General features: G+C 46.7%; 55 non-coding genes and 2 pseudogenes across 55 annotated transcripts; all 57 read left to right on the forward strand.

Moving 5' to 3' along the window:
• Positions 1-119, forward strand: LOC125790312 (5S ribosomal RNA). The gene has a single exon (XR_007430104.1). It is a non-coding gene; the product is annotated as a 5S ribosomal RNA (ribosomal RNA).
• Positions 120-229: 110 nt separating this feature from the next.
• On the forward strand, positions 230-348 carry LOC125790590 (5S ribosomal RNA). Its single transcript, XR_007430382.1, has one exon. It is a non-coding gene; the product is annotated as a 5S ribosomal RNA (ribosomal RNA).
• A 110-nt stretch (positions 349-458) lies between these two features.
• On the forward strand, positions 459-577 carry LOC125790313 (5S ribosomal RNA). The gene has a single exon (XR_007430105.1). It is a non-coding gene; the product is annotated as a 5S ribosomal RNA (ribosomal RNA).
• A 110-nt stretch (positions 578-687) lies between these two features.
• LOC125790314 (5S ribosomal RNA) lies at positions 688-806 on the forward strand. Its single transcript, XR_007430106.1, has one exon. It is a non-coding gene; the product is annotated as a 5S ribosomal RNA (ribosomal RNA).
• Positions 807-916: 110 nt separating this feature from the next.
• On the forward strand, positions 917-1035 carry LOC125790591 (5S ribosomal RNA). The gene has a single exon (XR_007430383.1). It is a non-coding gene; the product is annotated as a 5S ribosomal RNA (ribosomal RNA).
• Positions 1036-1145: 110 nt separating this feature from the next.
• LOC125790315 (5S ribosomal RNA) lies at positions 1146-1264 on the forward strand. The gene has a single exon (XR_007430107.1). It is a non-coding gene; the product is annotated as a 5S ribosomal RNA (ribosomal RNA).
• Positions 1265-1374: 110 nt separating this feature from the next.
• LOC125790592 (5S ribosomal RNA) lies at positions 1375-1493 on the forward strand. The gene has a single exon (XR_007430384.1). It is a non-coding gene; the product is annotated as a 5S ribosomal RNA (ribosomal RNA).
• Positions 1494-1603: 110 nt separating this feature from the next.
• LOC125790316 (5S ribosomal RNA) lies at positions 1604-1722 on the forward strand. The gene has a single exon (XR_007430108.1). It is a non-coding gene; the product is annotated as a 5S ribosomal RNA (ribosomal RNA).
• Positions 1723-1832: 110 nt separating this feature from the next.
• LOC125790317 (5S ribosomal RNA) lies at positions 1833-1951 on the forward strand. Its single transcript, XR_007430109.1, has one exon. It is a non-coding gene; the product is annotated as a 5S ribosomal RNA (ribosomal RNA).
• A 110-nt stretch (positions 1952-2061) lies between these two features.
• On the forward strand, positions 2062-2180 carry LOC125790319 (5S ribosomal RNA). Its single transcript, XR_007430111.1, has one exon. It is a non-coding gene; the product is annotated as a 5S ribosomal RNA (ribosomal RNA).
• Positions 2181-2290: 110 nt separating this feature from the next.
• LOC125790492 (5S ribosomal RNA) lies at positions 2291-2409 on the forward strand. The gene has a single exon (XR_007430284.1). It is a non-coding gene; the product is annotated as a 5S ribosomal RNA (ribosomal RNA).
• A 110-nt stretch (positions 2410-2519) lies between these two features.
• Positions 2520-2638, forward strand: LOC125790320 (5S ribosomal RNA). The gene has a single exon (XR_007430112.1). It is a non-coding gene; the product is annotated as a 5S ribosomal RNA (ribosomal RNA).
• A 110-nt stretch (positions 2639-2748) lies between these two features.
• On the forward strand, positions 2749-2867 carry LOC125790564 (5S ribosomal RNA). Its single transcript, XR_007430356.1, has one exon. It is a non-coding gene; the product is annotated as a 5S ribosomal RNA (ribosomal RNA).
• A 110-nt stretch (positions 2868-2977) lies between these two features.
• LOC125790261 (5S ribosomal RNA) lies at positions 2978-3096 on the forward strand. The gene has a single exon (XR_007430071.1). It is a non-coding gene; the product is annotated as a 5S ribosomal RNA (ribosomal RNA).
• A 110-nt stretch (positions 3097-3206) lies between these two features.
• LOC125790437 (5S ribosomal RNA) lies at positions 3207-3325 on the forward strand. Its single transcript, XR_007430229.1, has one exon. It is a non-coding gene; the product is annotated as a 5S ribosomal RNA (ribosomal RNA).
• A 110-nt stretch (positions 3326-3435) lies between these two features.
• On the forward strand, positions 3436-3554 carry LOC125790452 (5S ribosomal RNA). Its single transcript, XR_007430244.1, has one exon. It is a non-coding gene; the product is annotated as a 5S ribosomal RNA (ribosomal RNA).
• A 110-nt stretch (positions 3555-3664) lies between these two features.
• On the forward strand, positions 3665-3783 carry LOC125790449 (5S ribosomal RNA). Its single transcript, XR_007430241.1, has one exon. It is a non-coding gene; the product is annotated as a 5S ribosomal RNA (ribosomal RNA).
• Positions 3784-3893: 110 nt separating this feature from the next.
• On the forward strand, positions 3894-4012 carry LOC125790604 (5S ribosomal RNA). Its single transcript, XR_007430396.1, has one exon. It is a non-coding gene; the product is annotated as a 5S ribosomal RNA (ribosomal RNA).
• Positions 4013-4122: 110 nt separating this feature from the next.
• On the forward strand, positions 4123-4241 carry LOC125790494 (5S ribosomal RNA). Its single transcript, XR_007430286.1, has one exon. It is a non-coding gene; the product is annotated as a 5S ribosomal RNA (ribosomal RNA).
• Positions 4242-4351: 110 nt separating this feature from the next.
• On the forward strand, positions 4352-4470 carry LOC125790477 (5S ribosomal RNA). The gene has a single exon (XR_007430269.1). It is a non-coding gene; the product is annotated as a 5S ribosomal RNA (ribosomal RNA).
• A 110-nt stretch (positions 4471-4580) lies between these two features.
• LOC125790447 (5S ribosomal RNA) lies at positions 4581-4699 on the forward strand. The gene has a single exon (XR_007430239.1). It is a non-coding gene; the product is annotated as a 5S ribosomal RNA (ribosomal RNA).
• Positions 4700-4809: 110 nt separating this feature from the next.
• On the forward strand, positions 4810-4928 carry LOC125790448 (5S ribosomal RNA). The gene has a single exon (XR_007430240.1). It is a non-coding gene; the product is annotated as a 5S ribosomal RNA (ribosomal RNA).
• A 110-nt stretch (positions 4929-5038) lies between these two features.
• LOC125790570 (5S ribosomal RNA) lies at positions 5039-5157 on the forward strand. Its single transcript, XR_007430362.1, has one exon. It is a non-coding gene; the product is annotated as a 5S ribosomal RNA (ribosomal RNA).
• A 110-nt stretch (positions 5158-5267) lies between these two features.
• LOC125790550 (5S ribosomal RNA) lies at positions 5268-5386 on the forward strand. Its single transcript, XR_007430342.1, has one exon. It is a non-coding gene; the product is annotated as a 5S ribosomal RNA (ribosomal RNA).
• A 110-nt stretch (positions 5387-5496) lies between these two features.
• Positions 5497-5615, forward strand: LOC125790321 (5S ribosomal RNA). The gene has a single exon (XR_007430113.1). It is a non-coding gene; the product is annotated as a 5S ribosomal RNA (ribosomal RNA).
• Positions 5616-5725: 110 nt separating this feature from the next.
• Positions 5726-5844, forward strand: LOC125790555 (5S ribosomal RNA). The gene has a single exon (XR_007430347.1). It is a non-coding gene; the product is annotated as a 5S ribosomal RNA (ribosomal RNA).
• A 110-nt stretch (positions 5845-5954) lies between these two features.
• LOC125790322 (5S ribosomal RNA) lies at positions 5955-6073 on the forward strand. The gene has a single exon (XR_007430114.1). It is a non-coding gene; the product is annotated as a 5S ribosomal RNA (ribosomal RNA).
• A 110-nt stretch (positions 6074-6183) lies between these two features.
• LOC125790464 (5S ribosomal RNA) lies at positions 6184-6302 on the forward strand. The gene has a single exon (XR_007430256.1). It is a non-coding gene; the product is annotated as a 5S ribosomal RNA (ribosomal RNA).
• A 110-nt stretch (positions 6303-6412) lies between these two features.
• On the forward strand, positions 6413-6531 carry LOC125790323 (5S ribosomal RNA). Its single transcript, XR_007430115.1, has one exon. It is a non-coding gene; the product is annotated as a 5S ribosomal RNA (ribosomal RNA).
• A 110-nt stretch (positions 6532-6641) lies between these two features.
• On the forward strand, positions 6642-6760 carry LOC125790324 (5S ribosomal RNA). Its single transcript, XR_007430116.1, has one exon. It is a non-coding gene; the product is annotated as a 5S ribosomal RNA (ribosomal RNA).
• A 110-nt stretch (positions 6761-6870) lies between these two features.
• On the forward strand, positions 6871-6989 carry LOC125790325 (5S ribosomal RNA). The gene has a single exon (XR_007430117.1). It is a non-coding gene; the product is annotated as a 5S ribosomal RNA (ribosomal RNA).
• Positions 6990-7099: 110 nt separating this feature from the next.
• On the forward strand, positions 7100-7218 carry LOC125790468 (5S ribosomal RNA). Its single transcript, XR_007430260.1, has one exon. It is a non-coding gene; the product is annotated as a 5S ribosomal RNA (ribosomal RNA).
• A 110-nt stretch (positions 7219-7328) lies between these two features.
• On the forward strand, positions 7329-7447 carry LOC125790326 (5S ribosomal RNA). The gene has a single exon (XR_007430118.1). It is a non-coding gene; the product is annotated as a 5S ribosomal RNA (ribosomal RNA).
• A 110-nt stretch (positions 7448-7557) lies between these two features.
• On the forward strand, positions 7558-7676 carry LOC125790390 (5S ribosomal RNA). Its single transcript, XR_007430182.1, has one exon. It is a non-coding gene; the product is annotated as a 5S ribosomal RNA (ribosomal RNA).
• A 110-nt stretch (positions 7677-7786) lies between these two features.
• LOC125790666 (5S ribosomal RNA) lies at positions 7787-7904 on the forward strand. Its single transcript, XR_007430458.1, has one exon. It is a non-coding gene; the product is annotated as a 5S ribosomal RNA (ribosomal RNA).
• Positions 7905-8014: 110 nt separating this feature from the next.
• On the forward strand, positions 8015-8133 carry LOC125790614 (5S ribosomal RNA). The gene has a single exon (XR_007430406.1). It is a non-coding gene; the product is annotated as a 5S ribosomal RNA (ribosomal RNA).
• Positions 8134-8243: 110 nt separating this feature from the next.
• On the forward strand, positions 8244-8361 carry LOC125790667 (5S ribosomal RNA). The gene has a single exon (XR_007430459.1). It is a non-coding gene; the product is annotated as a 5S ribosomal RNA (ribosomal RNA).
• A 110-nt stretch (positions 8362-8471) lies between these two features.
• LOC125790487 (5S ribosomal RNA) lies at positions 8472-8590 on the forward strand. Its single transcript, XR_007430279.1, has one exon. It is a non-coding gene; the product is annotated as a 5S ribosomal RNA (ribosomal RNA).
• Positions 8591-8700: 110 nt separating this feature from the next.
• LOC125790327 (5S ribosomal RNA) lies at positions 8701-8819 on the forward strand. The gene has a single exon (XR_007430119.1). It is a non-coding gene; the product is annotated as a 5S ribosomal RNA (ribosomal RNA).
• A 110-nt stretch (positions 8820-8929) lies between these two features.
• On the forward strand, positions 8930-9047 carry LOC125790722 (5S ribosomal RNA; annotated as a pseudogene).
• A 110-nt stretch (positions 9048-9157) lies between these two features.
• Positions 9158-9275, forward strand: LOC125790771 (5S ribosomal RNA; annotated as a pseudogene).
• Positions 9276-9385: 110 nt separating this feature from the next.
• Positions 9386-9504, forward strand: LOC125790521 (5S ribosomal RNA). The gene has a single exon (XR_007430313.1). It is a non-coding gene; the product is annotated as a 5S ribosomal RNA (ribosomal RNA).
• A 110-nt stretch (positions 9505-9614) lies between these two features.
• LOC125790328 (5S ribosomal RNA) lies at positions 9615-9733 on the forward strand. The gene has a single exon (XR_007430120.1). It is a non-coding gene; the product is annotated as a 5S ribosomal RNA (ribosomal RNA).
• A 110-nt stretch (positions 9734-9843) lies between these two features.
• LOC125790330 (5S ribosomal RNA) lies at positions 9844-9962 on the forward strand. Its single transcript, XR_007430122.1, has one exon. It is a non-coding gene; the product is annotated as a 5S ribosomal RNA (ribosomal RNA).
• Positions 9963-10072: 110 nt separating this feature from the next.
• Positions 10073-10191, forward strand: LOC125790331 (5S ribosomal RNA). The gene has a single exon (XR_007430123.1). It is a non-coding gene; the product is annotated as a 5S ribosomal RNA (ribosomal RNA).
• Positions 10192-10301: 110 nt separating this feature from the next.
• On the forward strand, positions 10302-10420 carry LOC125790332 (5S ribosomal RNA). Its single transcript, XR_007430124.1, has one exon. It is a non-coding gene; the product is annotated as a 5S ribosomal RNA (ribosomal RNA).
• Positions 10421-10530: 110 nt separating this feature from the next.
• LOC125790333 (5S ribosomal RNA) lies at positions 10531-10649 on the forward strand. Its single transcript, XR_007430125.1, has one exon. It is a non-coding gene; the product is annotated as a 5S ribosomal RNA (ribosomal RNA).
• A 110-nt stretch (positions 10650-10759) lies between these two features.
• Positions 10760-10878, forward strand: LOC125790334 (5S ribosomal RNA). Its single transcript, XR_007430126.1, has one exon. It is a non-coding gene; the product is annotated as a 5S ribosomal RNA (ribosomal RNA).
• A 110-nt stretch (positions 10879-10988) lies between these two features.
• LOC125790335 (5S ribosomal RNA) lies at positions 10989-11107 on the forward strand. Its single transcript, XR_007430127.1, has one exon. It is a non-coding gene; the product is annotated as a 5S ribosomal RNA (ribosomal RNA).
• Positions 11108-11217: 110 nt separating this feature from the next.
• Positions 11218-11336, forward strand: LOC125790318 (5S ribosomal RNA). The gene has a single exon (XR_007430110.1). It is a non-coding gene; the product is annotated as a 5S ribosomal RNA (ribosomal RNA).
• Positions 11337-11446: 110 nt separating this feature from the next.
• LOC125790336 (5S ribosomal RNA) lies at positions 11447-11565 on the forward strand. The gene has a single exon (XR_007430128.1). It is a non-coding gene; the product is annotated as a 5S ribosomal RNA (ribosomal RNA).
• A 110-nt stretch (positions 11566-11675) lies between these two features.
• Positions 11676-11794, forward strand: LOC125790337 (5S ribosomal RNA). The gene has a single exon (XR_007430129.1). It is a non-coding gene; the product is annotated as a 5S ribosomal RNA (ribosomal RNA).
• A 110-nt stretch (positions 11795-11904) lies between these two features.
• LOC125790338 (5S ribosomal RNA) lies at positions 11905-12023 on the forward strand. Its single transcript, XR_007430130.1, has one exon. It is a non-coding gene; the product is annotated as a 5S ribosomal RNA (ribosomal RNA).
• A 110-nt stretch (positions 12024-12133) lies between these two features.
• On the forward strand, positions 12134-12252 carry LOC125790339 (5S ribosomal RNA). The gene has a single exon (XR_007430131.1). It is a non-coding gene; the product is annotated as a 5S ribosomal RNA (ribosomal RNA).
• A 110-nt stretch (positions 12253-12362) lies between these two features.
• LOC125790430 (5S ribosomal RNA) lies at positions 12363-12481 on the forward strand. The gene has a single exon (XR_007430222.1). It is a non-coding gene; the product is annotated as a 5S ribosomal RNA (ribosomal RNA).
• Positions 12482-12591: 110 nt separating this feature from the next.
• Positions 12592-12710, forward strand: LOC125790341 (5S ribosomal RNA). The gene has a single exon (XR_007430133.1). It is a non-coding gene; the product is annotated as a 5S ribosomal RNA (ribosomal RNA).
• Positions 12711-12820: 110 nt separating this feature from the next.
• LOC125790342 (5S ribosomal RNA) lies at positions 12821-12939 on the forward strand. The gene has a single exon (XR_007430134.1). It is a non-coding gene; the product is annotated as a 5S ribosomal RNA (ribosomal RNA).
• The last annotated feature ends 53 nt before the right edge of the window (positions 12940-12992 follow it).

Genomic DNA, 12992 nt, shown 5'->3' on the forward strand with positions numbered 1-12992 from the left:
GCTTACGGTCACACTACCCTGAGAACGCCCGATCTCGTCTGATCTCGGAAGCTAAGCAGGGTTTGGCCTGGTTAGTACTTGGATGGGAGACCACCTGGGAATACCAGGTGCTGTAAGCTTTTCCCCTCTTGCTTCCATTACCATGGTCTTGTTATACATTACTAGTTTGTTGTCTGAAACCCAACATAGATGAAGTTGCATAAGTAGTCTTGATGAGAGCTCTGCAATGGCTTAAGGTCACACTACCCTGAGAACGCCCGATCTCGTCTGATCTCGGAAGCTAAGCAGGGTTTGGCCTGGTTAGTACTTGGATGGGAGACCACCTGGGAATACCAGGTGCTGTAAGCTTTTCCCCTCTTGCTTCCATTACCATGGTCTTGTTATACATTACTAGTTTGTTATCTGAAACCCAACATAGATGAAGTTGCATAAGTAGTCTTGATGAGAGCTCTGCAATGGCTTACGGTCACACTACCCTGAGAACGCCCGATCTCGTCTGATCTCGGAAGCTAAGCAGGGTTTGGCCTGGTTAGTACTTGGATGGGAGACCACCTGGGAATACCAGGTGCTGTAAGCTTTTCCCCTCTTGCTTCCATTACCATGGTCTTGTTATACATTACTAGTTTGTTATCTGAAACCCAACATAGATGAAGTTGCATAAGTAGTCTTGATGAGAGCTCTGCAATGGCTTACGGTCACACTACCCTGAGAACGCCCGATCTCGTCTGATCTCGGAAGCTAAGCAGGGTTTGGCCTGGTTAGTACTTGGATGGGAGACCACCTGGGAATACCAGGTGCTGTAAGCTTTTCCCCTCTTGCTTCCATTACCATGGTCTTGTTATACATTACTAGTTTGTTGTCTGAAACCCAACATAGATGAAGTTGCATAAGTAGTCTTGATGAGAGCTCTGCAATGGCTTAAGGTCACACTACCCTGAGAACGCCCGATCTCGTCTGATCTCGGAAGCTAAGCAGGGTTTGGCCTGGTTAGTACTTGGATGGGAGACCACCTGGGAATACCAGGTGCTGTAAGCTTTTCCCCTCTTGCTTCCATTACCATGGTCTTGTTATACATTACTAGTTTGTTATCTGAAACCCAACATAGATGAAGTTGCATAAGTAGTCTTGATGAGAGCTCTGCAATGGCTTACGGTCACACTACCCTGAGAACGCCCGATCTCGTCTGATCTCGGAAGCTAAGCAGGGTTTGGCCTGGTTAGTACTTGGATGGGAGACCACCTGGGAATACCAGGTGCTGTAAGCTTTTCCCCTCTTGCTTCCATTACCATGGTCTTGTTATACATTACTAGTTTGTTGTCTGAAACCCAACATAGATGAAGTTGCATAAGTAGTCTTGATGAGAGCTCTGCAATGGCTTAAGGTCACACTACCCTGAGAACGCCCGATCTCGTCTGATCTCGGAAGCTAAGCAGGGTTTGGCCTGGTTAGTACTTGGATGGGAGACCACCTGGGAATACCAGGTGCTGTAAGCTTTTCCCCTCTTGCTTCCATTACCATGGTCTTGTTATACATTACTAGTTTGTTATCTGAAACCCAACATAGATGAAGTTGCATAAGTAGTCTTGATGAGAGCTCTGCAATGGCTTACGGTCACACTACCCTGAGAACGCCCGATCTCGTCTGATCTCGGAAGCTAAGCAGGGTTTGGCCTGGTTAGTACTTGGATGGGAGACCACCTGGGAATACCAGGTGCTGTAAGCTTTTCCCCTCTTGCTTCCATTACCATGGTCTTGTTATACATTACTAGTTTGTTATCTGAAACCCAACATAGATGAAGTTGCATAAGTAGTCTTGATGAGAGCTCTGCAATGGCTTACGGTCACACTACCCTGAGAACGCCCGATCTCGTCTGATCTCGGAAGCTAAGCAGGGTTTGGCCTGGTTAGTACTTGGATGGGAGACCACCTGGGAATACCAGGTGCTGTAAGCTTTTCCCCTCTTGCTTCCATTACCATGGTCTTGTTATACATTACTAGTTTGTTATCTGAAACCCAACATAGATGAAGTTGCATAAGTAGTCTTGATGAGAGCTCTGCAATGGCTTACGGTCACACTACCCTGAGAACGCCCGATCTCGTCTGATCTCGGAAGCTAAGCAGGGTTTGGCCTGGTTAGTACTTGGATGGGAGACCACCTGGGAATACCAGGTGCTGTAAGCTTTTCCCCTCTTGCTTCCATTACCATGGTCTTGTTATACATTACTAGTTTGTTATCTGAAACCCAACATAGATGAAGTTGCATAAGTAGTCTTGATGAGAGCTCTGCAATGGCTTACGGTCACACTACCCTGAGAACGCCCGATCTCGTCTGATCTCGGAAGCTAAGCAGGGTTTGGCCTGGTTAGTACTTGGAAGGGAGACCACCTGGGAATACCAGGTGCTGTAAGCTTTTCCCCTCTTGCTTCCATTACCATGGTCTTGTTATACATTACTAGTTTGTTATCTGAAACCCAACATAGATGAAGTTGCATAAGTAGTCTTGATGAGAGCTCTGCAATGGCTTACGGTCACACTACCCTGAGAACGCCCGATCTCGTCTGATCTCGGAAGCTAAGCAGGGTTTGGCCTGGTTAGTACTTGGATGGGAGACCACCTGGGAATACCAGGTGCTGTAAGCTTTTCCCCTCTTGCTTCCATTACCATGGTCTTGTTATACATTACTAGTTTGTTATCTGAAACCCAACATAGATGAAGTTGCATAAGTAGTCTTGATGAGAGCCTTGCAATGGCTTACGGTCACACTACCCTGAGAACGCCCGATCTCGTCTGATCTCGGAAGCTGAGCAGGGTTTGGCCTGGTTAGTACTTGGATGGGAGACCACCTGGGAATACCAGGTGCTGTAAGCTTTTCCCCTCTTGCTTCCATTACCATGGTCTTGTTATACATTACTAGTTTGTTATCGGAAACCCAACATAGAGGAAGTTGCATAAGTAGTCTTGATGAGAGCTCTGCAATGGCTTACGGTCATACTACCCTGAGAACGCCCGATCTCGTCTGATCTCGGAAGCTAAGCAGGGTTTGGCCTGGTTAGTACTTGGATGGGAGACCACCTGGGAATACCAGGTGCTGTAAGCTTTTCCCCTCTTGCTTCCATTACCATGGTCTTGTTATACATTACTAGTTTGTTATCTGAAACCCAACATAGATGAAGTTGCATAAGTAGTCTTGATGAGAGCTCTGCAATGGCTTACGGTCACACTACCCTGAGAACGCCCGATCTCGTCTGATCTCGGAAGCTAAGCAGGGTTTGGCCTGGTTAGTACTTGGATGGGAGACCACCTGAGAATACCAGGTGCTGTAAGCTTTTCCCCTCTTGCTTCCATTACCATGGTCTTGTTATACATTACTAGTTTGTTATCTGAAACCCAACATAGATGAAGTTGCATAAGTAGTCTTGATGAGAGCTCTGCAATGGCTTACGGTCACACTACCCTGAGAACACCCGATCTCGTCTGATCTCGGAAGCTAAGCAGGGTTTGACCTGGTTAGTACTTGGATGGGAGACCACCTGAGAATACCAGGTGCTGTAAGCTTTTCCCCTCTTGCTTCCATTACCATGGTCTTGTTATACATTACTAGTTTGTTATCTGAAACCCAACATAGAGGAAGTTGCATAAGTAGTCTTGATGAGAGCTCTGCAACGGCTTACGGTCACACTACCCTGAGAACGCCCGATCTCGTCTGATCTCGGAAGCTAAGCAGGGTTTGGCCTGGTTAGTACTTGGATGGGAGACCACCTGGGAATACCGGGTGCTGTAAGCTTTTCCCCTCTTGCTTCCATTACCATGGTCTTGTTATACATTACTAGTTTGTTATCTGAAACCCAACATAGATGAAGTTGCATAAGTAGTCTTGATGAGAGCTCTGCAATGGCTTACGGTCACACTACCCTGAGAACGCCCAATCTCGTCTGATCTCGGAAGCTAAGCAGGGTTTGGCCTGGTTAGTACTTGGATGGGAGACCACCTGAGAATACCAGGTGCTGTAAGCTTTTCCCCTCTTGCTTCCATTACCATGGTCTTGTTATACATTACTAGTTTGTTATCTGAAACCCAACATAGATGAAGTTGCATAAGCAGTCTTGATGAGAGCTCTGCAATGGCTTACGGTCACACTACCCTGAGAACGCCCGATCTCGTCTGATCTCGGAAGCTAAGCAGGGTTTGGCCTGGTTAGTACTTGGATGGGAGATCACCTGGGAATACCAGGTGCTGTAAGCTTTTCCCCTCTTGCTTCCATTACCATGGTCTTGTTATACATTACTAGTTTGTTATCTGAAACCCAACATAGATGAAGTTGCATAAGTAGTCTTGATGAGAGCTCTGCAATGGCTTACGGTCACACTACCCTGAGAACGCTCGATCTCGTCTGATCTCGGAAGCTAAGCAGGGTTTGGCCTGGTTAGTACTTGGATGGGAGACCACCTGGGAATACCAGGTGCTGTAAGCTTTTCCCCTCTTGCTTCCATTACCATGGTCTTGTTATACATTACTAGTTTGTTATCTGAAACCCAACATAGATGAAGTTGCATAAGTAGTCTTGATGAGAGCTCTGCAATGGCTTACGGTCACACTACCCTGAGAACGCCCGATCTCGTCTGATCTCGGAAGCTAAGCAGGGTTTGGCCTGGTTAGTACTTCGATGGGAGACCACCTGGGAATACCAGGTGCTGTAAGCTTTTCCCCTCTTGCTTCCATTACCATGGTCTTGTTATACATTACTAGTTTGTTATCTGAAACCCAATATAGATGAAGTTGCATAAGTAGTCTTGATGAGAGCTCTGCAATGGCTTACGGTCACACTACCCTGAGAACGCCCGATCTCGTCTGATCTCGGAAGCTAAGCAGGGTTTGGCCTGGTTAGTACTTCGATGGGAGACCACCTGGGAATACCAGGTGCTGTAAGCTTTTCCCCTCTTGCTTCCATTACCATGGTCTTGTTATACATTACTAGTTTGTTATCTGAAACCCAATATAGATGAAGTTGCATAAGTAGTCTTGATGAGAGCTCTGCAACGGCTTACGGTCACACTACCCTGAGAACGCCCGATCTCGTCTGATCTCGGAAGCTAGGCAGGGTTTGGCCTGGTTAGTACTTGGATGGGAGACCACCTGGGAATACCAGGTGCTGTAAGCTTTTCCCCTCTTGCTTCCATTACCATGGTCTTGTTATACATTACTAGTTTGTTATCTGAAACCCAATATAGATGAAGTTGCATAAGTAGTCTTGATGAGAGCTCTGCAATGGCTTACGGTCACACTACCCTGAGAACGCCAGATCTCGTCTGATCTCGGAAGCTAAGCAGGGTTTGGCCTGGTTAGTACTTGGATGGGAGACCACCTGGGAATACCAGGTGCTGTAAGCTTTTCCCCTCTTGCTTCCATTACCATGGTCTTGTTATACATTACTAGTTTGTTATCTGAAACCCAACATAGATGAAGTTGCATAAGTAGTCTTGATGAGAGCTCTGCAATGGCTTACGGTCACACTACCCTGAGAACGCCCGATCTCGTCTGATCTCGGAAGCTAAGCAGGGTTTGGCCTGGTTAGTACTTGGATGGGAGACCACCTGGGAATACCAGGTGCTGTAAGCTTTTCCCCTCTTGCTTCCATTACCATGGTCTTGTTATACATTACTAGTTTGTTATCTGAAACCCAACATAGATGAAGTTGCATAAGTAGTCTTGATGAGAGCTCTGCAATGGCTTACGGTCACACTACCCTGAGAACGCCCGATCTCGTCTGATCTCGGAAGCTAAGCAGGTTTTGGCCTGGTTAGTACTTGGATGGGAGACCACCTGGGAATACCAGGTGCTGTAAGCTTTTCCCCTCTTGCTTCCATTACCATGGTCTTGTTATACATTACTAATGTGTTATCTGAAACCCAACATAGATGAAGTTGCATAAGTAGTCTTGATGAGAGCTCTGCAATGGCTTACGGTCACACTACCCTGAGAACGCCCGATCTCGTCTGATCTCGGAAGCTAAGCAGGGTTTGGCCTGGTTAGTACTTGGATGGGAGACCACCTGGGAATACCAGGTGCTGTAAGCTTTTCCCCTCTTGCTTCCATTACCATGGTCTTGTTATACATTACTAGTTTGTTATCTGAAACCCAACATAGATGAAGTTGCATAAGTAGTCTTGATGAGAGCTCTGCAATGGCTTACGGTCACACTACCCTGAGAACGCCCGATCTCGTCTGATCTCGGAAGCTAAGCAGGGTGTGGCCTGGTTAGTACTTGGATGGGAGACCACCTGGGAATACCAGGTGCTGTAAGCTTTTCCCCTCTTGCTTCCATTACCATGGTCTTGTTATACATTACTAGTTTGTTATCTGAAACCCAACATAGATGAAGTTGCATAAGTAGTCTTGATGAGAGCTCTGCATTGGCTTACGGTCACACTACCCTGAGAACGCCCGATCTCGTCTGATCTCGGAAGCTAAGCAGGGTTTGGCCTGGTTAGTACTTGGATGGGAGACCACCTGGGAATACCAGGTGCTGTAAGCTTTTCCCCTCTTGCTTCCATTACCATGGTCTTGTTATACATTACTAGTTTGTTATCTGAAACCCAACATAGATGAAGTTGCATAAGTAGTCTTGATGAGAGCTCTGCAATGGCTTACGGTCACACTACCCTGAGAACGCCCGATCTCGTCTGATCTCGGAAGCTAAGCAGGGTTTGGCCTGGTTAGTACTTGGATGGGAGACCACCTGGGAATACCAGGTGCTGTAAGCTTTTCCCCTCTTGGTTCCATTACCATGGTCTTGTTATACATTACTAGTTTGTTATCTGAAACCCAACATAGATGAAGTTGCATAAGTAGTCTTGATGAGAGCTCTGCAATGGCTTACGGTCACACTACCCTGAGAACGCCCGATCTCGTCTGATCTCGGAAGCTAAGCAGGGTTTGGCCTGGTTAGTACTTGGATGGGAGACCACCTGGGAATACCAGGTGCTGTAAGCTTTTCCCCTCTTGCTTCCATTACCATGGTCTTGTTATACATTACTAGTTTGTTATCTGAAACCCAACATAGATGAAGTTGCATAAGTAGTCTTGATGAGAGCTCTGCAATGGCTTGCGGTCACACTACCCTGAGAACGCCCGATCTCGTCTGATCTCGGAAGCTAAGCAGGGTTTGGCCTGGTTAGTACTTGGATGGGAGACCACCTGGGAATACCAGGTGCTGTAAGCTTTTCCCCTCTTGCTTCCATTACCATGGTCTTGTTATACATTACTAGTTTGTTATGTGAAACCCAACATATATGAAGTTGCATAAGTAGTCTTGATGAGAGCTCTGCAATGGCTTACGGTCACACTACCCTGAGAACGCCCGATCTCGTCTGATCTCGGAAGCTAAGCAGGGTTTGGCCTGGTTAGTACTTGGATGGGAGACCACCTGGGAATACCAGGTGCTGTAAGCTTTTCCCCTCTTGCTTCCATTACCATGGTCTTGTTATACATTACTAGTTTGTTATCTGAAACCCAACATAGATGAAGTTGCATAAGTAGTCTTGATGAGAGCTCTGCAATGGCTTACGGTCACACAACCCTGAGAACGCCCGATCTCGTCTGATCTCGGAAGCTAAGCAGGGTTTGGCCTGGTTAGTACTTGGATGGGAGACCACCTGAGAATACCAGGTGCTGTAAGCTTTTCCCCTCTTGCTTCCATTACCATGGTCTTGTTATACATTACTAGTTTGTTATCTGAAACCCAACATAGATGAAGTTGCATAAGTAGTCTTGATGAGAGCTCTGCAATGGCTTACGGTCACACTACCCTGAGAACGCCCGATCTCGTCTGATCTCGGAACTAAGCAGGGTTTGGCCTGGTTAGTACTTGGATGGGAGACCACCTGGGAATACCAGGTGCTGTAAGCTTTTCCCCTCTTGCTTCCATTACCATGGTCTTGTTATACATTACTAGTTTGTTATCTGAAACCCAACATAGATGAAGTTGCATAAGTAGTCTTGATGAGAGCTCTGCAATGGCTTACGGTCACACTACCCTGAGAATGCCCGATCTCGTCTGATCTCAGAAGCTAAGCAGGGTTTGGCCTGGTTAGTACTTGGATGGGAGACCACCTGGGAATACCAGGTGCTGTAAGCTTTTCCCCTCTTGCTTCCATTACCATGGTCTTGTTATACATTACTAGTTTGTTATCTGAAACCCAACATAGATGAAGTTGCATAAGTAGTCTTGATGAGAGCTCTGCAATGGCTTACGGTCACACTACCCTGAGAACGCCCGATCTCGTCTGATCTCGGAACTAAGCAGGGTTTGGCCTGGTTAGTACTTGGATGGGAGACCACCTGGGAATACCAGGTGCTGTAAGCTTTTCCCCTCTTGCTTCGATTACCATGGTCTTGTTATACATTACTAGTTTGTTATCTGAAACCCAACATAGATGAAGTTGCATAAGTAGTCTTGATGAGAGCTCTGCAATGGCTTACGGTCACTCTACCCTGAGAACGCCCGATCTCGTCTGATCTCGGAAGCTAAGCAGGGTTTGGCCTGGTTAGTACTTGGATGGGAGACCACCTGGGAATACCAGGTGCTGTAAGCTTTTCCCCTCTTGCTTCCATTACCATGGTCTTGTTATACATTACTAGTTTGTTATCTGAAACCCAACATAGATGAAGTTGCATAAGTAGTCTTGATGAGAGTTCTGCAATGGCTTACGGTCACACTACCCTGAGAACGCCCGATCTCGTCTGATCTCGGAAGCTAAGCAGGGTTTGGCCTGGTTAGTACTTGGATGGGAGACCACCTGGGAATACCAGGTGCTGTAAGCTTTTCCCCTCTTGCTTCCATTACCATGGTCTTGTTATACATTACTAGTTTGTTATCTGAAACCCAACATAGATGAAGTTGCATAAGTAGTCTTGATGAGAGCTCTGCAACGGCTTACGGTCACACTACCCTGAGAACGCCCGATCTCGTCTGATCTCGGAACTAAGCAGGGTTTGGCCTGGTTAGTACTTGGATGGGAGACCACCTGGGGATACCAGGTGCTGTAAGCTTTTCCCCTCTTGCTTCCATTACCATGGTCTTGTTATACATTACTAGTTTGTTGTCTGAAACCCAACATAGATGAAGTTGCATAAGTAGTCTTGATGAGAGCTCTGCAATGGCTTACGGTCACACTACCCTGAGAACGCCCAATCTCGTCTGATCTCGGAACTAAGCAGGGTTTGGCCTGGTTAGTACTTGGATGGGAGACAACCTGGGAATACCAGGTGCTGTAAGCTTTTCCCCTCTTGCTTCCATTACCATGGTCTTGTTATACATTACTAGTTTGTTATCTGAAACCCAACATAGATGAAGTTGCATAAGTAGTCTTGATGAGAGCTCTGCAATGGCTTACGGTCACACTACCATGAGAACGCCCGATCTCGTCTGATCTCGGAAGCTAAGCAGGGTTTGGCCTGGTTAGTACTTGGATGGGAGACCACCTGGGAATACCAGGTGCTGTAAGCTTTTCCCCTCTTGCTTCCATTACCATGGTCTTGTTATACATTACTAGTTTGTTATCTGAAACCCAACATAGATGAAGTTGCATAAGTAGTCTTGATGAGAGCTCTGCAATGGCTTACGGTCACACTACCCTGAGAACGCCCGATCTCGTCTGATCTCGGAAGCTAAGCAGGGTTTGGCCTGGTTAGTACTTGGATGGGAGACCACCTGGGAATACCAGGTGCTGTAAGCTTTTCCCCTCTTGCTTCCATTACCATGGTCTTGTTATACATTACTAGTTTGTTATCTGAAACCCAACATAGATGAAGTTGCATAAGTAGTCTTGATGAGAGCTCTGCAATGGCTTACGGTCACACTACCCTGAGAACGCCCGATCTCGTCTGATCTCGGAAGCTAAGCAGGGTTTGGCCTGGTTAGTACTTGGATGGGAGACCACCTGGGAATACCAGGTGCTGTAAGCTTTTCCCCTCTTGCTTCCATTACCATGGTCTTGTTATACATTACTAGTTTGTTATCTGAAACCCAACATAGATGAAGTTGCATAAGTAGTCTTGATGAGAGCTCTGCAATGGCTTACGGTCACACTACCCTGAGAACGCCCGATCTCGTCTGATCTCGGAAGCTAAGCAGGGTTTGGCCTGGTTAGTACTTGGATGGGAGACCACCTGGGAATACCAGGTGCTGTAAGCTTTTCCCCTCTTGCTTCCATTACCATGGTCTTGTTATACATTACTAGTTTGTTATCTGAAACCCAACATAGATGAAGTTGCATAAGTAGTCTTGATGAGAGCTCTGCAATGGCTTACGGTCACACTACCCTGAGAACGCCCGATCTCGTCTGATCTCGGAAGCTAAGCAGGGTTTGGCCTGGTTAGTACTTGGATGGGAGACCACCTGGGAATACCAGGTGCTGTAAGCTTTTCCCCTCTTGCTTCCATTACCATGGTCTTGTTATACATTACTAGTTTGTTATCTGAAACCCAACATAGATGAAGTTGCATAAGTAGTCTTGATGAGAGCTCTGCAATGGCTTACGGTCACACTACCCTGAGAACGCCCGATCTCGTCTGATCTCGGAAGCTAAGCAGGGTTTGGCCTGGTTAGTACTTGGATGGGAGACCACCTGGGAATACCAGGTGCTGTAAGCTTTTCCCCTCTTGCTTCCATTACCATGGTCTTGTTATACATTACTAGTTTGTTATCTGAAACCCAACATAGATGAAGTTGCATAAGTAGTCTTGATGAGAGCTCTGCAATGGCTTACGGTCACACTACCCTGAGAACGCCCGATCTCGTCTGATCTCGGAAGCTAAGCAGGGTTTGGCCTGGTTAGTACTTGGATGGGAGACCACCTGGGAATACCAGGTGCTGTAAGCTTTTCCCCTCTTGCTTCCATTACCATGGTCTTGTTATACATTACTAGTTTGTTATCTGAAACCCAACATAGATGAAGTTGCATAAGTAGTCTTGATGAGAGCTCTGCAATGGCTTACGGTCACACTACCCTGAGAACGCCCGATCTCGTCTGATCTCGGAAGCTAAGCAGGGTTTGGCCTGGTTAGTACTTGGATGGGAGACCACCTGGGAATACCAGGTGCTGTAAGCTTTTCCCCTCTTGCTTCCATTACCATGGTCTTGTTATACATTACTAGTTTGTTATCTGAAACCCAACATAGATGAAGTTGCATAAGTAGTCTTGATGAGAGCTCTGCAATGGCTTACGGTCACACTACCCTGAGAACGCCCGATCTCGTCTGATCTCGGAAGCTAAGCAGGGTTTGGCCTGGTTAGTACTTGGATGGGAGACCACCTGGGAATACCAGGTGCTGTAAGCCTTTCCCCTCTTGCTTCCATTACCATGGTCTTGTTATACATTACTAGTTTGTTATCTGAAACCCAACATAGATGAAGTTGCATAAGTAGTCTTGATGAGAGCTCTGCAATGGCTTACGGTCACACTACCCTGAGAACGCCCGATCTCGTCTGATCTCGGAAGCTAAGCAGGGTTTGGCCTGGTTAGTACTTGGATGGGAGACCACCTGGGAATACCAGGTGCTGTAAGCTTTTCCCCTCTTGCTTCCATTACCATGGTCTTGTTATACATTACTAGTTTGTTATCTGAAACCCAACATAGATGAAGTTGCATAAGTAGTCTTGATGAGAGTTCTGCAATGGCTTACGGTCACACTACCCTGAGAACGCCCGATCTCGTCTGATCTCGGAAGCTAAGCAGGGTTTGGCCTGGTTAGTACTTGGATGGGAGACCACCTGGGAATACCAGGTGCTGTAAGCTTTTCCCCTCTTGCTTCCATTACCATGGTCTTGTTATACATTACTAGTTTGTTATCTGAAACCCAACATAGATGAAGTTGCATAAGTAGTCTTGATGAGAGCTCTGCAATGGCTTACGGTCACACTACCCTGAGAACGCCCGATCTCGTCTGATCTCGGAAGCTAAGCAGGGTTTGGCCTGGTTAGTACTTGGATGGGAGACCACCTGGGAATACCAGGTGCTGTAAGCTTTTCCCCTCTTGCTTCCATTACCATGGTCTTGTTATACATTACTAGTTTGTTATCTGAAACCCAACATAGATGAAGTTGCATAAGTAGTCTTGATGAGAGCTCTGCAATGGCTTACGGTCACACTACCCTGAGAACGCCCGATCTCGTCTGATCTCGGAAGCTAAGCAGGGTTTGGCCTGGTTAGTACTTGGATGGGAGACCACCTGGGAATACCAGGTGCTGTAAGCTTTTCCCCTCTTGCTTCCATTACCATGGTCTTGTTATACATTACTAGTTTGTTATCTGAAACCCAACATAGATGAAGTTGCATAAGTAGTCTTGATGAGATCTCTGCAATGGCTTACAGTCACACTACCCTGAGAACGCCCGATCTCGTCTGATCTCGGAAGCTAAGCAGGGTTTGGCCTGGTTAGTACTTGGATGGGAGACCACCTGGGAATACCAGGTGCTGTAAGCTTTTCCCCTCTTGCTTCCATTACCATGGTCTTGTTATACATTACTAGTTTGTTATCTGAAACCCAACATAGATGAAGTTGCATAAGTAGTCTTGATGAGAGCTCTGCAATGGCTTACGGTCACACTACCCTGAGAACGCCCGATCTCGTCTGATCTCGGAAGCTAAGCAGGGTTTGGCCTGGTTAGTACTTGGATGGGAGACCACCTGGGAATACCAGGTGCTGTAAGCTTTTCCCCTCTTGCTTCCATTACCATGGTCTTGTTATACATTACTAGTTTGTTATCTGAAACCCAACATAGATGAAGTTGCATAAGTAGTCTTGATGAGAGCTCTGCAATGGCTTACGGTCACACTACCCTGAGAACGCCCGATCTCGTCTGATCTCGGAAGCTAAGCAGGGTTTGGCCTGGTTAGTACTTGGATGGGAGACCACCTGGGAATACCAGGTGCTGTAAGCTTTTCCCCTCTTGCTTCCATTACCATGGTCTTGTTATACATTACTAGTTTGTTG

The sequence above is a fragment of the Astyanax mexicanus genome, unplaced genomic scaffold (genome assembly GCF_023375975.1).
Source record: "Astyanax mexicanus isolate ESR-SI-001 unplaced genomic scaffold, AstMex3_surface scaffold_35, whole genome shotgun sequence".
In the NCBI taxonomy this organism is placed as follows: Eukaryota; Metazoa; Chordata; class Actinopteri; order Characiformes; family Acestrorhamphidae; genus Astyanax; species Astyanax mexicanus.